Consider the following 20,629-nt stretch of genomic DNA (forward strand, 5'->3'; position numbering starts at 1 on the left):
AAATCTAAAAATAAAAAGTTGTGTCAAAACAAACATAGCTTATAAAATTCAAAGAACGATTACAAACACAGGTTACAAACATACAACTCCCCCTTTCGACATCTCAAAAAAGGAGAGGGAACTAACATAAAAATAAAGCAACAAAAGAAACTAAAACAAACTCAATAAAAAAAATAAACTATAGAAAAATAGAAACTGAAACTAAAAGAACGAGGGACCCTGATCATCGGATGGAGGTGGTGGTGGAGGCTGCTGAAAGTAGCTAGTCAAGGCAGCAAACTGTGAGCCAAACCAGGCCATATCATGGTCGTGCTGCTGCTGGTGTGCAGAAAGGCGTCGAAGCATGCTACATCCTCCTCGTGCTGTTGCTGCTGGTGAGCAACAAAGGTATCGAACTGAGTCTCCAAATGATCAAACATCTCCACTAACTGATAAAATGATGAGTGTTGGTGGGGAGGAACAGGGTGGTCAGGAACGGGAGCGGGAGCGGGAGCCTCCTCCTCCTTGGCACCCCAACCTTCCCCATCTCTAGGGTGGAGACGAGTATTATGAAGAATATGAAAAGAACTGTTTGAGTAGCAAGGAGCCTGAAGGTCAGGATGAGCAAGATATTGAAGATTGTATTTCCTTTCAAGAACATAGGCTATGAGGTGTTCTAAGGCAAGATTGGGTTTCCTCCTATGGCCTGGGTCCCGAATTGTAGTCAGATGGTCAATATATCTAAAAACCAGGTATGTAGCATTGAATTCCCTATGGGCCATGTTGTAAAAAGTGGTAAGAGAAAGTAATGGAGTGATGTGGACATGATCCCCAGCCTTTATAAATATGGAAGTGCGAAGGATATGTTTGATTGTCCTAGCATCTTTGACTAAAGAGCTAGTCTCTCCAATATGAAATGGTGCGTTGGTCTGGCAAAGAAAATGATTGGTCGAGGACCAATAAAAATTAGGATAAAAAAAATGGTATGCAGCTTATCCCTAGTGGTGGATAGATGCAAAAGTTCTGCACAATCCTTATATGTGATCTCGATAGGGCGTCGATTCACATAGGAGGTCAAGGCTATGAAGGCAGAGTTAATTCGAAGATTCGCAAAAAATTCATGAAGAAATTTTGAAGAAAAATGGACTGCGAGGATCATAATGAAAGAAAGAGAGGTGTGAGAAAAGAGATCCATTACCAGATACAAAAGATAGGCAGAATTGATGGTTCTTGAAAGGGTGATGCCACATTCTTTATATCAATGGTATGCCGCTTGATCCTCTACTTCCCTGAATCGAGGGTCCAGAGTGGCCCTCGGGGAACTTCCAGAAGCTTGTCGTACCCACTTTCCACAAGCCATTATCAAGAAATCAGAAGTAAAAAATGAGAGGGAAGAAGTTTTGATGAGAAACCAATGGCTGGAATGGCCTATATTTAAAGAAATGGCCATATCGTCCAGGACGATCGTAGAATCATCCAGGATGATTTGCCTCAATTATTACGTACAAGCCAATTGGTCAAAAAAGTGGTCCGATAGGCCAAGTCGATCAGATATCAGTCAGGCCGATAAGAGACATGCAATCATCCCGAGGAGTCAACCGAACGACCGTTGAAAAAGAAGATCGTCCTGGCCGATGAGGTGTATCGTCCAAGACAATGAATAATAATTGGTCGTACTGGCCAAATTTAAAACATTTTAAATCTGTGCCACGTGTATCGTCCAGGATGAACAGTGGATCGGCCAGGACGATAGTCCAATAATGGATCATCCGGGGCCAATTTTAAGGATTTTAAACGTACGACACGTGGATCGTCCAGGACGATCTGGTGTATCAGCCAGGATGATGACCATAAATGCATTGGCCAGGACGAAAATAGTATCAGCCAAGATGATCAACATGATTGTAATAGAGTTTAATCATATCGTCCAGGATGATAGAGGTATCAGCCGGGATGATCAGTTACAGAAAGCTCAGAAAAATTTAGCAGATGGAAATTTGAAGAGAGATTATCATATCATCCAGGACGATAGAGGTATTGGCAAGGACGATGTGACAAGAACTTGAAAATTAATGAAAGATGGAGATGATCAGAGAAACTCAAAAAAAAAAAAACAAAATAAAAAGCTAAGAACAATAAAAATAAAAAACAATTATAGGAAAGAAAAACAATATTTTGTTTTTAATTTTTTTCATTTTTTTAGCAAAGCATCCATATAAAAAAAATTCCCAAATAATTAAATTTTAGAATTTCAAAAGATCAATGAGTTAACAAATCACAATCTGAAGAAGGTAGAATATCCGATTCTGTTAACCATAGATCGAATGTCTTTCAGGGTAAAAATTGTCTTTTGAAAATAGAAGGCCTAACTCAAGATAACTTAAAAGGATAAAAAGAAGATCCGTTCAAAACTTGGTTATAAAGAAAATATCTCATAAATAATATACCAAAGTAATTTGTCTCAATCATGGAATTTGAAATCAAGCCTTTGAAAATATCAAATAACCCATGAGTTCTTCTAAGTTTTAAAAGTTTTGAAAAGAGAGGATAGCTTGCTCTTAATGGGCTCATTTTATCCCTCTTGTATCTTTGATTGGCTCGTTGAGCACTTTTGATTTTTGATACACATTTGTGTATATAATTTTTATTTCAATTTTGGCGTCTTTGCCACTTCCTTTTTTTTTGGCAAGCTAAATTCTATTTTTCAATCTCTTAAAAAGAAAGCTTAGTTGTGAGTATATCTTCTAGATATTAGAGAATAGTAGCTCTCTCTCTAACATAGGAAAGATCTAGCCACAAAACAAAATCAAAATCATGTGATAAGTGCAATGGCAAGATCTCAATTAACTTGAAAGATATATAAACACTTTGGACATTATAGATAGGATAGATCATTGTAGCAAGATTAAAAAGAACTTAATTTCAAAAACCATTGGTTAAAATGAGATAGACTTTTGTTTAGAGAAGAAAATAATACCACTAAACAAGGTCAGAAGGAGGGAAACCATCAACGGTATTTCTCCCTTTAACAGATTTAGAGATGTTAATTATTGGCTTTAAAACTCCAAAATCTAAAAGCTTGAAATAATCATCATATAGAAACCCAGAACAGAAAATAAAAAAATCTAAAACAATAAAGAAAATAGCACACAAAAATAAAAAAAATACAAAAACACATTAATCAACAAAAGCATTTCAAGAAATTATAAAGCAATGAGTTTAAGCAATTATGAGTTGCGAGCCTCCCTATGTCAAAGTATCCTATGCTCTCACGAGGACTTTAGTGAAAGAAAACCTGCAAGAATCAACAACAGCCATATTTAGGAATCCAAACAAGTACGGGTCCCTTCTTAGGAAAAGTAGAATGTAATACAGGTGTGGTATGCTGTGAATCATGCACCTTGGGTCTCCACACCCACTGTGTACTATGATGAATGGTGCAAGTGTGTGAGATGTGTCCTAGCATGCCACAAGAAAAACATCTAACTCCAGGAAAAGGATTTCTTAAATGGTTTGAGTTATTATGCCTCTTCCTAGGTCTTGGCTTTTGATCAAAAGTATGTGTCATCCGATTTTTCTTAAGTGCATCAAATTCATTTTTAATCCTCAAGTTTGTATTTTTTAAAACATCATTCTCAACCCTCAAGTTTTTCTCTTTCTTTTTAGATTTCTTGAAATCAGATTGAAGTGAGGTGTGTGAAGTTTTTAATGCATCATTCTCATCAATTAATTCTGAATGCTTTTTGTTCAAATCATCAAATTCATCAAGAAGAGCCATGTGATTTGAGTAAATCATAGAATGATCCTTAAGAATAATTGCATGCTCTTTTTGTAAATTCAACAGTTATATTTTCACACTAGCATGAGTTTTCTTGAGTTTTTTGTGTGATTAATGAATTTTCTCATAAATTTCAAACAATTCATCATAGGATGGTTTACATACCTCTTCTTCATCACTTTGATCTTCTCACATTAAGCACAAGTTTGTTATCTCATTTTCAAGTTCAGTTTCAGATGAATCAGAAGCAGATTCTGCCCAGAATGACTTTTGAACTCTCTTCTTGTCGTTCTTGAACTTAGGTTTCTCCTCACCCTTTTCTTTGCTTGAGTGATCTTGAAGAGTGGGACAATCAGCTTTCAAGTGTCCAGGCTTCATGCATTCATAACAAACAATATCAGACGATCCCTTTGAATATTTATTATCCTTACCTTTTTTCCAATGATGGAAAGCTTTTGAATTGCCTTATGATTAAGGCAAATTCATCGCTTTCAGACCCGGAAGATTCAGAATCCAATTTGTGCGCCTTCAGTGCCACCGTTTTCTCCTTTTTCTTCTCACCAGCATCAAGATTTCTTTGATTCACCCCTTGCTCGTAAGAAATGAGTGAGCAAAGTAATTTTTCAATCGAATAGGTGTTTAAATCTTTAGATTCAGTTATAGTAGTGATTTTAGCATCAAACGATAAAGGCAAGCATCTCAAAATCATTTTCACCTTTTCAAAATTTGAAAGTTCTCTTCCTAAAGCATGCAATGAAGTAACAATTTGTGTAAACCTTGTATACATGTCAGAAATAGATTCAGAAGGTTTCATACAAAAAAGTTTGTAGTCACGCAAGAGAATGTTTAAGCGAGATTGGTTCCTTCATAAGTAATGCATAACCTATCCCAAATTTCCTTACCAGTTGAGCAAGTGGAAACATGCATGTAATCCTCAGATTTCAAAGCACAAAAATTCAAAGATTTTGCATTTAATTGAGCTAAATCTCTTTCATCAAAAGTCTATTTAGTAAAAGAAACTTCAGTTTTAATTCCGTTAATTTCACGAGAAGGTGGAGAATACCCTTCTTTAATAAGCATCCACATGCGATAATCAGTAGATTGTAAAAACATTGTCATACGAGTTTTCCAAAAATCAAATGGTAGGTTATCAAACAAAGGAGGTCGTGTAATTGAATATCCTTCAGTAGTGTTACGACTCCCAAATTTAGCCATGGATCTAATTCAAAAAGTTTCAAAACTCAAATTTTTATGAATCCCACTATGATACCACTTGAAAGTTCGTTAGGGATGTTAAGCCCTATAGAACTGGCCTAGGAGTAACCAAGAGCGGGGGTGAATTGGTATTTTTAAAAACTTTAAACAAAGCTTAATAAATTTCTCAAACCAAAACACCACAAAACAAACAATGCGGAAATTTAAGTGTGGAAGTAGTAAAAACAAGAACACAAAGGTTTATAGTGGTTCGGTCAACTTGACCTACGTCCACTCCCCGGAGGCGCCCTCTAAGTATTGCACTACAAACATGACTCTCCTTTAGCCCCCACAGCTAGACGTAGAAGCCCTTACAAACACCTCCTTTTTCCACACCCGGTAAGGAAAAGAACCTTCCTCGTTTTGCTTCCTTCTGAAGTAGGAAGAGAACCTCGATCAGTCGCTGAAGCTTACCTCTCCCAACCTCTCCAAGGACAAGAGACTCTAGGAAGAAGAAGTGGAAGAATGCTTGGAGCAACCCCTTGTGAATCCCCTCACAAACTCCCCCTCATAAGATCTTCTCTCTCTCTCCTTTAGGTTTTCTCAGGCTAAGGCAACAACAAAAGATTAATCAAAATGTTTGATCAATAGCCCTTATAAAGAAGAGCTCAAAATAGCTCATTAATTGAAAGTTGTCGACCTTATCGTCCAGGACGATAGGGACATCGTCCTAGCTGAATAGAACAAATCATAGAAGATCGGTCAGAGAACCGCTTTGGAATTGAGCTGGACGATTGAAAAATTGGTCTGATCGTCCTGGCCGATCAGTTCAAATTAGGCACAAATCGTCCAGAACATCGCTCTGAAATTGATCTGGCCGGTATTTATCGTTCAGGAGAAACCAAGGATTTTAGACTGGATCATCCTGGCCAATCCTACGATCGTCTGGGATGATATGATTGTATCAATCATCCTTAATTACCTCCTTGATTGTATGATCAATTTAGGCATAATTGTGAACATCGTCCAGGCCGATACAATATCGTCCTGGCCGATTACCAAAAATATAGAATACCTTAATTGATATTGTTAGCAATTTCTTTCTGTTTTGAGCTTATCGACCTGTCCGATACGTGTATCGTCAAGGCCGATCTGTTAATGATGGCTGTCTTAATTAAGAAGCCTGATTAGATTTTCTATTTTAAGCCCGATCGTCCAGGACAATGTAAATATCATCCTGGCCGATATGAGTAAAAATAGAAATTCTAAGTCTCTCAAGTGTATGTGTAGGGTTACTTAGCATCAACTACTTCAAATTTCACAATTGACTCAAGAAGGAAAAATAAAATTTACAGACTGACTCAACCCTAATCTACCCTATCTTGAACTTACTCCGTTTGTCATGTGATTTCTTGGCCTTGAAATGTCAGTATAAAAAGGCAGTCATAGTGTTTGCTAATCATCAAAATTACAATCCATGAAAAACAGATTTGCAACAAAAGGCTCATAAGTTCTTTCCTTTTCTATCTACCTCAAGAGTATAAAATGAAGTCAAACTTGAGAAAGATTAATTCAATGAATTAATGGAATTATCTTCTGGCTATTTCCCTTTGTGTGTGAAGAGTTATGTTTAAATAATGTACAAAGCTAGACTTTTATGGATTTATCTTAAATTACTATGACCTAATTATCCTTTTAGACTAAACAAACTAAGAATTTCTAAAGGTACAAAAAATTCTCACCAATAAGTTAGAGTGATAAAAAAAACGTTCATATGGTTTTTTTTATAGTTAGTTAGATCCTCATATTAATTAAAAGTTAGGGTTGAGCAAGCCTTTAAGGGTATTAAGCTTAAATAAAGGTTTTTACATGGTTTCTTTCTTCCGCTTACTATTACCTATTATCATCATAATACATGGAGGGGTAATTGGGAAAATCTATAGAGCTATTTAGTTCTATAGTTAGGAAGTTTAAGTAGAGATATCCCATTTGATGGTTGTATTCGTAAAACCTATTCTAACATTGATTTAACTATTTTGAGCCTAGGTTAAAAAATTTAGCGTGTCTCTAAATTACTATTGAAGTTATCTTCAAGTTTTAGGACTTCAATAAGGACAATTTCATCAATGAATTTTTCCATTTGTTGTGGTTTAATCTATTTTGACTCTATTTGTTCTAAATGGGTCATATTGAACATTTGCCTAATTGTGGTAAAATAATTAGTCAAAAGGAAAGAACTCAATTAGATTAATTTTGTATGATTTCTATCTAGAATAACCCACTTGGTTTAATTTGATTAATTATTTCATCAAGTCAACATTGGAAAGTGGTGTTACCCATATATGCTCAAGAAATACATATTTAACTATTTATTTAAATTAATCCGCTTAGTAATGAAAAATTGGTTTGGATCAAACTAGATTTTTATAAAACTTATTTTTCTAGAACCATATTTAGGGATTTAATTTGATGTGGCTTAGAGATTAGGCTACAAAACTTTGGATTGTGCATATTACATTTAATGGCTCATATGACGAGTGATAAAGTTGTAGTTGACATTAATGTCAAATTAGGCTAACAAAACTTGTTTCATGTTATAGTAATTTTAAAGATGCTTCATATCAAATGGAATGGGTCAATTTGTTAATAAGAAAATTTTAATTATTTGATATTTATAATCCAACATGGACTAATGCTGGTCAAGTGAGCTCATATGAACCAATTAATTATTAAATTTACTTAAGGGGGTGAGCTATATCTAGGACTTTCTATTATGAACATTAAGGCTATATATATTGCCCAATTTAAACATCAATAATGTTTTACATTTCTGGTCCTTATAAGGTTTATTTTGTGAGCCCTTACTTTGTTTTGCTAATTGGCTAATTAATGAAGAATATTGGGATTTCAAGATTTCTTATAATTTATGTCTCTTTGTTATCATGGATATGGACTTTTAATGTAAACTTTTGATGGTCCTAATTTTTATAGGCTTCTTTATACTTTAAAATATAATATCTAACTTCTCAGGATTAAAGTGAATAACAAGATCAAGCCAAAAAAATCATAAAGTTTGAATTATGACTGGATCACCATCAAAATTGTACTGGAGGTTCATTTTGAATGAACGAGTTTAATATGATTGAATTTTTGCATTACGGTTCAACTTGGTCAAATTTTCTCAAATAATTTTGTCCAATTAAAAGATAGGTCCCTGTCAATCTCATTTTTTGAATTAAGCTAATAAAATTCTTATGTTTTTATCCTTGATCTGTTGGATTCTGTTCTTTGGTTTATGGCCTTTCCCATACCACGCTCAAAGGTGGATAACTTATAACTTAGCATTGGCTAACCATAGAAAGTCTAAAACCCTATAGTGAACACTTATGTCCCATGGACTAGGTAACCTTAGCTTGGCCTGGGTGGTGAGATCTTTTGGAGCCTACCTTTGACCCTTATGATCTATTTTTACGCGTATATATCTAAATTTAAAATGTAAAACTTAAGTGAGCTGTAGGTTGCATTAGGACCATTCATGATATAAATATCATCAAGCTTGCCTAGGGAATACTACTAACCTTAAGACATTCCCTATTTACCCTAAGTGTTCCAAATTTATACCTCTAGGTTGAACCAAGGTCAAAACACAAAAAAATCTTAAGATATTAAGAATGTTATATCTTGTTCAGGCCTTATGGCAGCAACCCTTGGACAATTCTTGATAACCCATAACCCAAAGGGTAACTCATTATCTAATTAGAGATCTCTTGAACTCAATCTATTGGCTAAAAATCTTCATCAATTTATATGACACTTGGTAACGGAGGGTTTGACTAAAACCTATTGTTAAGTTGGGGTTACCTAAACCAAATTTCAAAATAGTTATGTCATACCCACTTAAAATCTTAGAATATTTTAAAAAGGCATAGTATCTTTCTTGACTTATTTTCAAAGCACTTTGACAATGTTCAAACCCAACTTGGCCAAAATCTTAAAATGGATCTTCTTTGGTCCTCTTGAACTAAACAAAATAAAATCAAATGTAAACCTTTATAATTTTTTGTAGACCACTAACAATTACTAAAGCCAACCGAACCCATTTGTGCTAGTGCAATGTTGGAACTTAATTAAAATTAACCTCATTATCAAACTTAAATGAAAAATTAAGCTAGGTGCACCCACTAGCTTGCTTTATTTAGTAACATCTAGCTATAACAAGGTAATGCATATCATTCATTATTGTCGTATGTGATTTATCACTAACAAAGTAACTAAAAAACATTATATTATAAAGATGGATAATTATTTCATTTATAATAGAAACAATATCTATTCAAATGCCTTTGATAGTTCTTAAACACTTAGCAACAATCTTGTGACATGCCCTTAACAACCGTACGTAATCCCCTATTTACATGGGTTCCATTAAAATGGGCGGAGAAATCCATATATAAGATTGACCTATAAATTTCGCTATATCTTATTTCTTTGGGTTGTGCACTTTGAGCTTCTCTTCATTCTTAGATCTCTAGTTTTTATCCCCTTATTAAACTCCAACCAAAATTTTAGCTTTAATCCTAAGAACCTCAAAGTTCTTGTGAGGTCTTTAATGTAAATCACTCATGTTGGTCTTCTTATAGTTAAAGTAAAAAACTTATTTATTGTGGCCAACCAAAGCCTCAATAATAATTAGGTTGATTAAAAGGCTATGGATTAAGACGCATATATTTTTCCCAAACCTTTCCTTTAGTTTCACATACTATGAATGCAACTTGAATCCCACATGAATATTATAATTGGATAATCCCTCCTCACTTCCTTCATTAGACTATACAAATTTTATCAAGAATATCATTGTTGTTTAGCCATGATCAAGATAATTTAGATTAATGGTTTTTACTTTTAGCTAGAACTAAGAGATAATATGATTAGCATCTTTTTTATTAAAATTTAATAAGTTGCTCTGATCTTTTCATATTAAAAACATACAACCCTTCCATTGTCTTATGGTTTAATATATGACAAGCTTTTCTAAGCTTTCTTTCAGAGCGTATCAAGCAAAATATTGAAAGTGCACACATTAAAGAAAATAATTTCATCAAAGGCCTTCTGTTGGATGATACAAACGACAAAATTAACAGCCATTCTCTCATGAACTGTTCTAAGTTGTGTTATCTTGTGATTCAAGTGATTCAGTGACTCCCATCTGTGTATTGTCAAAATGCTGCATAGAGGTCAACAAATGATCACTCATCTTATCGAGGTTACACTCTAATATCTTTACATCTGCTTTTACCATTACACAATTACATTTTTTAACCAATTATTAAATATTATAACGGTAATAACACAGTTTTACATGAAAGCTAAGAGGGAATGGGAATGAAAAAACAATTTATCTTTGCTCTAATAATTTTTTTTTTCTTTCCAGTAATTTCGTGTCATAGTAGTTTAAACGGACATTTATATTGAATTGTCAATGACTGAAATTACAACAGATTTTTAGTTATAGTTTCAAGCAATCAATAATTCTCCAATGCTATAGTTTCAGGCATTTATATTGGTTTATGTGAACTATGTGTCTTATAAACTTTTAATTTATAACCATATACAATAATATCAACCTATTAAGCATTTCCTTTTATAATTACCTTAAAAAAGAGACTGGGTGCTACATATGGAGAGCATTTCTACATTTGAAGCAGAGTAAAACTTTTCACCAAGCCATTCACATTAATGATCAATACAAATAGGAATTTCTTTTACAAATTTAGCAAAAGGATTTCCAAAAGAAAATTCGGATGGAATTTCTGGCAAAAAATTCTTTCGAGAAAATACGGATTTTTTTCTTAAGAATTTCTTGTAGATACTTGGCTTAAAATATAAAAAAATACAATAATTGTTAATAATATTGATGTGATAGTTTAAGAGGTGAAATTGGCATAAACAACAAGATTGTGATAGATCTTGGCTATCTTTTTATTTTCAGGAAGAGCAAGAGAAGCAAGTGGCGGAACCTAGTGAGAAGCTCCAGATTATTTGAAAGATGTAGGAATGAAAATAACCGCACAAAATAAAATCAAAATTGTAAATACAAATTTCTTACTAAAAAGTGTATTTCAAGCCACCTAACTAATAAGCAAAGCAAAAGCCATGAAGTTTTTCCTAGGAAGAATGACTTCCCTATATTTTTTTATTTATTTTCAATTTTTTTTTAACTAAATGCGTGATATTTAAAAATATTACACCAGAGAAAGATAAATAAAATAAAAAAAAATCATAATTGTGTGTACATATTAATAAACTCACCATTGAGTTTGTTTTGGGTTTTATATCTAAATTTTAAAAATATACATATTTTCAATTATATTGATTAAAGTTCTTGCAAATGGAACAACACTCTTGAATTTTCAAAATATGGTTCACATAATATAATATTATTAAATATTCTCAATTATTTTGGTTTACTTCTTGCACCTTGATAACTTGATAAAATGAGATGGCAATGTTCATATAACATAGTGAAATCCAACTATGATGAAAATAACAACTAACTAGGCACTTATCATTTTCTTACTAATGCCTTTCATGATTAATATCCATTCATTAGGAATGAAAATTCAAAACTAAAAATAAATAAATAAAAGGACATTGATAATTCAACCATTAATCTTATAATTAACTTATGGTGAGCATGACCCACATAAATGCTCTTTAACATAGAGTAACTGTACATGATGAGATAAATTTCAAATAAGATGGCAAATGTCCAAATTCCATAAATGCTGGAGTGTTTGGTTGCTTGATATAAACATGCAAAATCAAGTCTTGTAAAAGATGAGCTGTGATATCTAGTTGTAGGCTAGTCATTCAATACCAAAGCTTTAATTATAATCGTTATAAAATACATTAATTGCCATAAGTTTGGGATTGTTCTTATGTTTCTCTGCTTCCGACTTCAATACTTCTACGATTCTTTTGGCACCGATTTAAGATGAATCTCTTGGAGGCAAGGCAAAAATCCAATTCCAATGACATTTGCTTGTTCCAGGAAATACATGAAAGTATGTTTCTGAAGAACATGCAAGCAATCCATTTAGAATTCAATTCGACACGAATTGTAAATCTCCAATATCTTCAGGTTTTGGTAACCTCTTGTACCAAACAAAAACTCTAGTGGTATGTGGAAAAAGCTGTATAAAGGAAAAGTAAGTTGGGTAGAGTTTTGATGACTTCCAAGTTGTCCTTTTTTCCTACTTGGAGTCTCAATTTTGCTAAGTTACTAAGAGAGCCAAGCCAATGTGGTATATTAATATTGGCTAGTAAATGAAGGCTTTGGAGCAAGGAAGGAGGATTTTTTATGTTCAAATTATTTTTTTCTAATGATTTTTTATACCCATATACGTTCAAGGAAAGAAGAGACCCACTTAATTTTTCCAGTGAAGCACATAAGGAGCTATATGTTTTTTGGGATGTTGAAACCAATGAGATATGTAGCTTCATCAGTTGTGTTAGGTACCCTAGTTCCTCAACTTTTTCCATATTATTAATCTCCAAGCCCATCGATGTTTGCAAATCCTTAAGTTTTCTCAACACTCCAAGTTTCATCCTAGTATTATATTTGCCAGGATAAGAACGGATTAGGCTTCCCATTTGAAGTTGGTGAAGTTCTCTAAGTTTTGCAACTGATGAATATAGCCTACGTATTATATTACACAACGTATGTCATGTGTAACCAAATTTTGAAGCTTACTTAAGGATTTGGAGAAGGTAGAGTCTGAATTTTTTAGATAAATTCTAAGAAAAGTATATTTCAGGATCAAGTATTGAAGATGCCTTAACTTAGAAAGAAGTCTTAAGAAGCTACCTTCTTCTTTTTTATGGTGAAAATGATAATATTCGAACACCAAGAATCTTATTAATTTGAATCTTGGAAGCAAGGCGGGGATCTTTTTATAATAATAAATTGACAATGATGTAACCTGTGATAGGTCAATGTTATCTGGAATGCATCTAATTTGATTGCATTCTCTCTTAAGACATAATCGTCGAATCACATTTTCAGCTTGAAGAGTTGCGCTGCTCTGCTTGCCATGAATTGAAACCATATTTTCCTCCATTGATTAAAGACAATAACTTCAAGCATGACATCATGAATTCGACAGCTTTTCACCTTCCCGTTCCAACCCACTTCTGACGGCAAGATAAGACTTCTACTAACCAGCTCATTGAAATAGTACTGTGCTACATCATCTGCGCTCAAGGCATATTGGTTGTTCACTAGCATTTCAGCTACCCAAAGTTGAATAAAATTTTTGCGATTGATGAGATGGTCCTCTTGAAAGATGCTAAGATATAGAAAACAAGGCTTGAGAAGGTATGGGAGGTGATTGTAGCTAAGAAGCAGCACATGTTTCATGCCTTCAATGCTTGGATAGGTTTCATGCACCGAGGATAAGTTTTTTAGCAAGTTAATCCATTGTTGACGGTCGTCGAGGATTTGTATGCTTTTGAGAACACCAACCATTGTAACAATGGCAAGTGGAAGTCCACCACATTTTGCAACAAAAGAATTGGCTACATCCTCTAGATGTTGCTGGCAGCGCTTACCGGGACCAAACACTCTATTTTGGAGCAGTTCCATTGACTTTTCCTTTGAGAGTAGCTGCTGCTTGTAGACATAGTCACCCGCACCAGCGTCGGTAGAACAGTTGTTCGTAACTTCCTCTATTCGTATTGTCAATATTACTATTCTTCGATTGTTGTTCTCAGATAGAGCATGTTCTATGCTCTCCCATACATCAATGCTCCATATGTCATTCAACACTATAATATAACGCCTATTTTGTAGTAATTCTTCAAGTTGTTTGATGGGAACTACCTTACTTTGCATGTTGTAAAAATCCTCATTACTTTCAATTTTGTTAATAGAATTCTTTCGTATTTTCTTGAGGGCCATTTTATGGTCAGGAGGTCTGACTTGCTCGATAATGTCTCTCAGAATTATATTTAGACTGAATGACTCTGAGATGGCGATTTAGTCGTGACAGTCAAAGTACTCACCTACCATTTGCATGTCCTCATATACCTTTTTTGTTAGAGTAGTCTACTTAAGTCCTCCCATGCCTAACACAGAGATGATCCTATGCTGCTGCTCATTCCTAATTAGTAAATTTGTAATCTTTTTTCTAGGTTCATCAATGCCCACCAATTGGGCCTCTTGCAGGAACAAGGCATCGAGTCGATTGTCAATGAAGCGAGGGCCGTTGAGCTAAAAACATTAAAGGAGCCTAAGGCTATTGCATTAATGCCATAACAAATTCAACAATCACTTATGTGGGCAATCCTATATTTCAGGTCTTGAATTTAAGCTTTGATCTCATGGAAAACATGCAACGTGCAAAGTGATTGAAGTTGACAACCCAACCCATCTTAAAAATTGCTGCAATGAAACAACAAACATGGTTAAGTAGTGCTCGTTTAGAAATTTTTAATGTTAGCAAGTTGTGTTCAAACATATCCAAAATTTAAGTTTAATAAATTTAATTAGATGATTTTTTAGTCTACACCTTTTATAATAAGGAATAGGGTTTAATACAATTAATTATTATAAGATTTATTTCAAAATTTATAATATAAAACAAAAAAAAAACTAAATCTTAAGATATGATTTAACTATTTTAATATCAACATATTTTCTCCTCATTTGGAGAAGACTATACATTCCGTAAGATTAATATTTAAACATTAAGAAACAATTAACATAATATGGTAAGCCTTTATTATGTCTTATAATATAATTTATTCATTTCATTTTTCTTTAAGAGTCTACATAATTTCTTATATAAACTTGGATCAAATATTCCTTCAAGTGTTGTGAACATAATCTATTGGCAAGAACCAAAAGTCAAGCAAAATAGCTACAAAACAAAGAGTAACAACATAAGAAAGAATGAGTCGCAGTGGAAAATCAAGGCTTCGTCATTAGCCAATAACTAAATGGATGAGAGATTATCTCGGATGATATAAAGGGACTAGTGATGATGCAGATTAAATGGTAAGAAAATAAGCCCTTTGGACTAAACATGTAATTGAAGGAAAAAGAGAACTACCTTGCAAAAATTGAAGAACAAAATGGTCCAAGCTGAAGGAAAAGTTTATATTTATTTGAATGTAATATTTATTTATTTATTATTTTCATTTCTATTCCCTATATTGGAATCATAATTTGGTTACCTCTATAATGCATTTTGCATGAAAATCAATTATTTGTAAAGCATGTTTGAACCACTCCAAGCATTTAATGGTCAACACCATTTTTCTTGTGTTTTATTTAAAATGAAAGTAGTTCAAAGGTATTTTAATGCCTATAAATATCAACTTATATGCAATAAAATTATGGAGTTTTTTAATAAAAAAGATTAGGGGACTGATCTTTTCCCTTTGCTTGCTTCTTGGTTATTTTAAAATTTGTACTTACTTAGGTTAGATAGAGAAATTATCCTTTCTAATCCTTACTCACACATTTTTAGACATCTTAATCACCCTCCACTCATAATTCAAGGTTAAATAACGTAAGTACCTAGAAATGACTAAAGAATATTTGCTTAGGAAGCACCACCATCAATTCTAGTTCTCAATATTTTGGCATCCCCCGTAAAATTAATCAAACCCTTTTTTTATTCTAGATCACAAGTGCACATCCTAAGCAAATATTCCTTAGTCATTTCTAGGTACTTATATAATTTAAACTCTATCTTCTAAAATGATATTTCATAATATTCCTTCGACCATATATCTCTAAATCCCTCATCTTTTTTATTAAAAACTCAAGATTGCCTTCTAAAACTAAAAATTAAAGGCCCATAATTTTGTATGACTTTTAATATAATAGAAGGGAAACTCACCATATTATATATTGTATTAGAGTGAAGAAAAGAAAGAGAAAATATGATTAAAGTATTTTGACAACAAATAATAATTTTTATATGATGGTCTTGCCTCAAAAAACTTGTGAATCAATCTAGAAAGTTTAAGATTAGTGAATTCTTTTCTTTTTGTAAAAGTTTCATTTCTATTAATGTCTTGAAGTTCTGGAATATTTTTTGCAAGTCCATAGTGCCGGCCGTATAAAATCTAATTAATGAGTTCCACCAAAACACCTAAACAATATCCATTTTTACAACATAACTTGAATGACATCTTGAGTGAAAAACTATCTAAGGTAGGGCGCAACTTTAAGAAAATAAAATGTTACCTCAAAGCAAATAAAACAATATGCAACTTTCTTTAGGTTAGTGTTCAACTTTAAGGAAATAGTATGTATAAAATATTATATGGCAAAAACAGGACTATTTTAGACGAGCGAACTAGAGAAAAAATTGGATATTTGAAGATAGCAGAGAGAGGCGTCGTTGATGACTCTGTACAGATTCGGGAACACTTTGAGCAGTTCATTGTGGTATGAATTAGGGTAGGCAAAGAACTGGGTTCAAAATGGGGGTAGAGTTTGGCAAATTTGATATGATTTTGGATTTAAGCGCAAAAGTTTGGTTTGGAAGGCACTGAGAGATACAAATCCAATGAGGAGCTATCCATGGCTGGAAGAGATGGATAAGTTTCATGTTGATGTGCCAAATATTGAAATTATTAATTGTACTTTGAGAACATATATTAGATCCACTTTTTCTAATTAGTTTAAATAATTTGTTTATCTTAATAGGCTGATTGTTGGAATTATCTTTTGTTGATCAGATTAATAAATTTTAATAATTTAAATAAGTGACAGGTTAGTTAGACCAGCTATTGTACGATAACTACAGAAAATTTAGATATTACCGGCTATTTTTTTTGACGGCGGGATTGGTATTATCGGCGGTTTTAAAAGAAACAGGCGGTTTTGCGGTGGTTACCAAGCCGCCGGTAAAAACAGCGTAGGAAACTATTTCTGGCGGTGTTCTGCCAGAGTTTTTTTTTTCGACAGCTTTCCGGCGGCATATATCACCGGTTATTATCGGATTTATTACCGGCGACGTTTCGGCCATTGAATCGCCAAAAATGTTACCGACGGCTAACCGGTGGTCCTCACTGATGGTATCCAAGAGGTTATAGCAGCCGGTGTGTGGTCGAACAACCGCCGGACAGTATCGAAAAATCGTCGGTACAACATCGGTGTTTACCTGGCGGTCATCGCTGACAGTGTTGCCGGCGGTAAACACCGCCGGTTTGTCACTGGCTAACAACCGGGCGACGTCGGTAAACCGCCTATAAAATACTGACAATTAAAAGAAATTTTCAGCGGCGTCAATCAGTCGTTCAATATCATCATTTCTGGCAGCCAAACCGGCCATTGGCCGCCGGAAACCTGTAGCATCTAAAAAAAAAATTGACAGCCTCCTCTTTATTTTAGGGAGGTTCACCCTAAACTCTAAACCCTACACAGAAAGTAATAACAACAAGTTTTGGGAAACACGTCGCTAGATTCAATCAATTATTATAAATATATACATAAATAAAACCAAACAAAATAATAAATGTAAGCGAAGTTCACAAGTACAACCAAATTAACAAGTTCTAAGTTCAATAAAATTGCAATCAAATTAGCATAAGTTCATCAAACATTAAAAAGTTCTAATCCTTAGCTGTATCCTCGCTATTTGGAGATGCATGTGGTTGCTCCTCTTTCTCTTTCTTCCTTTGATTTTTAACTCTGTAGGATTGCAGCTCTGTTTCCATTTCATTTTGAACCTTTCTCATTTCTTAAATATCTCTAGTCAGCATTGTAACCCTCTGACTTACAGTTTCTTCAGCTCCACTTAAATCATGAAATACTGTGGTGGATGAACTGCCCTCATAAGCATAGGCCTGTGAACCCAAGCCATATACCCTCCCCCTCTATCTTCCACCAATTGCATCTGATCATGTATAATACTTAGAAATGTAGGTTGATCCTGAAGATGATCCCTCACCAGTGGACTCTCGACTTTCTTGAGCTCGTACAAAAACATCCTGCGAGAATAAATCCATAAAATATATTGATATTACAATTAGTTTTATTAAAATAAATTTTTATTCCAAAACTCAAAAAAATTTTACTCACATGAGCCTTCTTAGCCTTTTTATCAACCCACTTATGGTCAGCTTGATGTTGACGAGTTCTTGTATGCAACTCCATTGGTGTTGGCTACCGAACAAGGTACTCTTTCAAAAAATTTAAGATATAGTTATAATAACATAGATAGATTTAATAAACTAATTTAAAGCTCTTACCAGTCGTCGTCCATGTTCCGTATGAGAAACAGATCCACCAGTATGAAGAGAGTTTCCTAAACCCCTATAGTTAGAGGCTCTATTTTGCTTATTCTGCTCTCTTATTTTTCAAAACTTAGGGGTCACCCAAGCACTACTCAGATCAGCCAAAACGGCCTCACCAATCCATATTAGACGCTGCCCAGACTTTCACTTATCTGTGAACATGTTTTTGAGACGGGTTTCTCCTCTCCTCTTAAAATTGCTTCTAATCCTCGTGCTATACTCAGGCAACCACCTAAATTCTTTTTTGTAAAAATTTTGGCATAACCAAAAAGATTAGTACAAATTAAATCAAATATTTGAAATCATACCAAATAAGTATACTTGAAATTATCCAAACCACATATCTCTAACCGCCTTTGGGATCTTCTTCCAGGATAAGTAAGGAGCATCATATTTGTTCTTTATAATATCCCAGATCATGTGTGTAGATGGCCTTAAAGGATTGACGATACAGGTTAATTTTTTTCTCAATAATATATAATATATCATAATACAATCAACTTAATAACATAAACTGAACTTACTTATCGCCCTAATGCTTAATGTATTGGCGCTTATCTGTTGCAGCTGCATGATCCCCAACGCCAATCTCTACTGGTCTAGATGGTTCACCATGTTCTGGCTACACCGAATATGGGCAATAATATGGGTAGGGGTAAGGAGGGTGAGTAATAGTGGATGGACCAGCTGCCTGTGATGATGGTGGGGGGTAATATGGATAGAATGAAGAAGCATATGTCCGATCTGGAGAGGGAAAGTGAGGACTCGTCGAGGGAGGAGGGAAGTAGCAAGGGAAGTATGGAGGTACAACAGCAGGTGGATCTGACTGACCCTGACTCTGCTCACTTGGGGACTACTGCTAGCCCATAGGTTGTGGTGGTGGTGGTGGTGCAGGTAGAACCAGTGGAACTGAAAGTCCCTCACCTTCATCAGGCTATGTGGCTCTACTGGGAGTAACACTAAACTTCTTCTGGCAAAACTTTGAGGCAAATGATTTACAAGAAGGATCGTCATCTGAAGCCATCTGCATTAAAAAAATAATTAGTAAAGCATTATAATATATAAAAAGTATAAATAAAAGAATCAATTAAGAAAAAAATACAATTCAATAATTTTAAATATAACAGAATACAAATAAAAGAAGCAATTAATAAAATAATTAATGAATTATAAAAATAAAGAATGCTATAATACAAATAAATAATTAACATTTTGATTACTTAGAATTCAAAAAGTACTATTTAAAATATTACAAAAAGTAAGATTCTACAATTCTAAATTATAAAAACTACAATTCTATATTACAAGAACTACTCATAATCAAAACTATTTCCATTCCTTTTCAAGGCATCTTCACTTTCATCATCATTTTCATCTTCGTCTGAGCTAGTTGAACTATTCACATCTTCTAACTCCATTTCAATACTAGAGGTTGTAGTTGCATCTCCTCAATTTCAACAGGCCTACAACTTCACATCTCATCCTCTTGATGTGCAGTTGTTATAATATATTGTTAATCAATTATTTCTCGTACTTTTGTTTTTATGACAGTTTGCCAATCTTGTTTGTCTCTACAAATTCTGGGATATTTGTTGAAAAAAACTTGAATAGCTTGACTTACTAACACAAATGGATCAAACTTCACATATCTTCTTCTATGTTTTACATCTACTAAACGAAATGTAGGATGAACCCTTGTGCTACTTTTCTGTATCGAATCATACCATTGACAGTTAAACAAACATCAAAGTTCTCATCTTTGCCTGAGTACTCCAGGTTAAGAACCTCATTTAGAATATCATAATAATCACACTCATCTTCTTCATGAGTGTTCCCTTTAACACATACTCCACAATTTTCAATTTTTCTTCATTCACTCCACGACTTGGTATGAAATATGAATCCATTCACTATATATATTGACCAAAAGTTTTTACTTTTTGCATTGGACCCCATGCTAGTGCTTGAAAACCTTTATCGAAATATTTATTATCAGGGTTTTGTACCTAAAAATATGTTCAAATATTAGTATTTTTTGTAATAAATAAGATAAAATTCAAATTAAATTATTAAAATTAATGTGCTCACATATGATCTGAACCAAGATGGAAATTCATTTGCAACAACTTGCTCAATATCCCTCAAATCTATCAAAGACAAATTGCTTACGAAATACTTGGTGATAAATAATTCTTTAGTATTTTAAATAAACATTGCTCATTATTAATATTATGCAAGAACTTATTCTAAGATTGGCTCAACTTTTTCACAGTTCAATAGCACATACAAATTCGTTATTTTAATTTCTAAATTGTTGAAAAATCCTTAAACACATTTGCCACTGGGCTTTCCATGCCTTCTAAA

The 20,629-nt window shown here is 33.7% G+C and overlaps 1 pseudogene; it reads right to left on the minus strand.

Moving 5' to 3' along the window:
- Nucleotides 1-266: 266 nt before the first annotated feature.
- Nucleotides 267-13,910, minus strand: LOC114579644 (annotated as a pseudogene).
- Between the last annotated feature and the right edge of the window lie 6,719 nt (nucleotides 13,911-20,629).

The sequence above is a fragment of the Dendrobium catenatum genome, unplaced genomic scaffold, assembly GCF_001605985.2.
Source record: "Dendrobium catenatum unplaced genomic scaffold, ASM160598v2 fragScaff_scaffold_596, whole genome shotgun sequence".
Lineage (NCBI taxonomy): Eukaryota > Viridiplantae > Streptophyta > Magnoliopsida > Asparagales > Orchidaceae > Dendrobium > Dendrobium catenatum.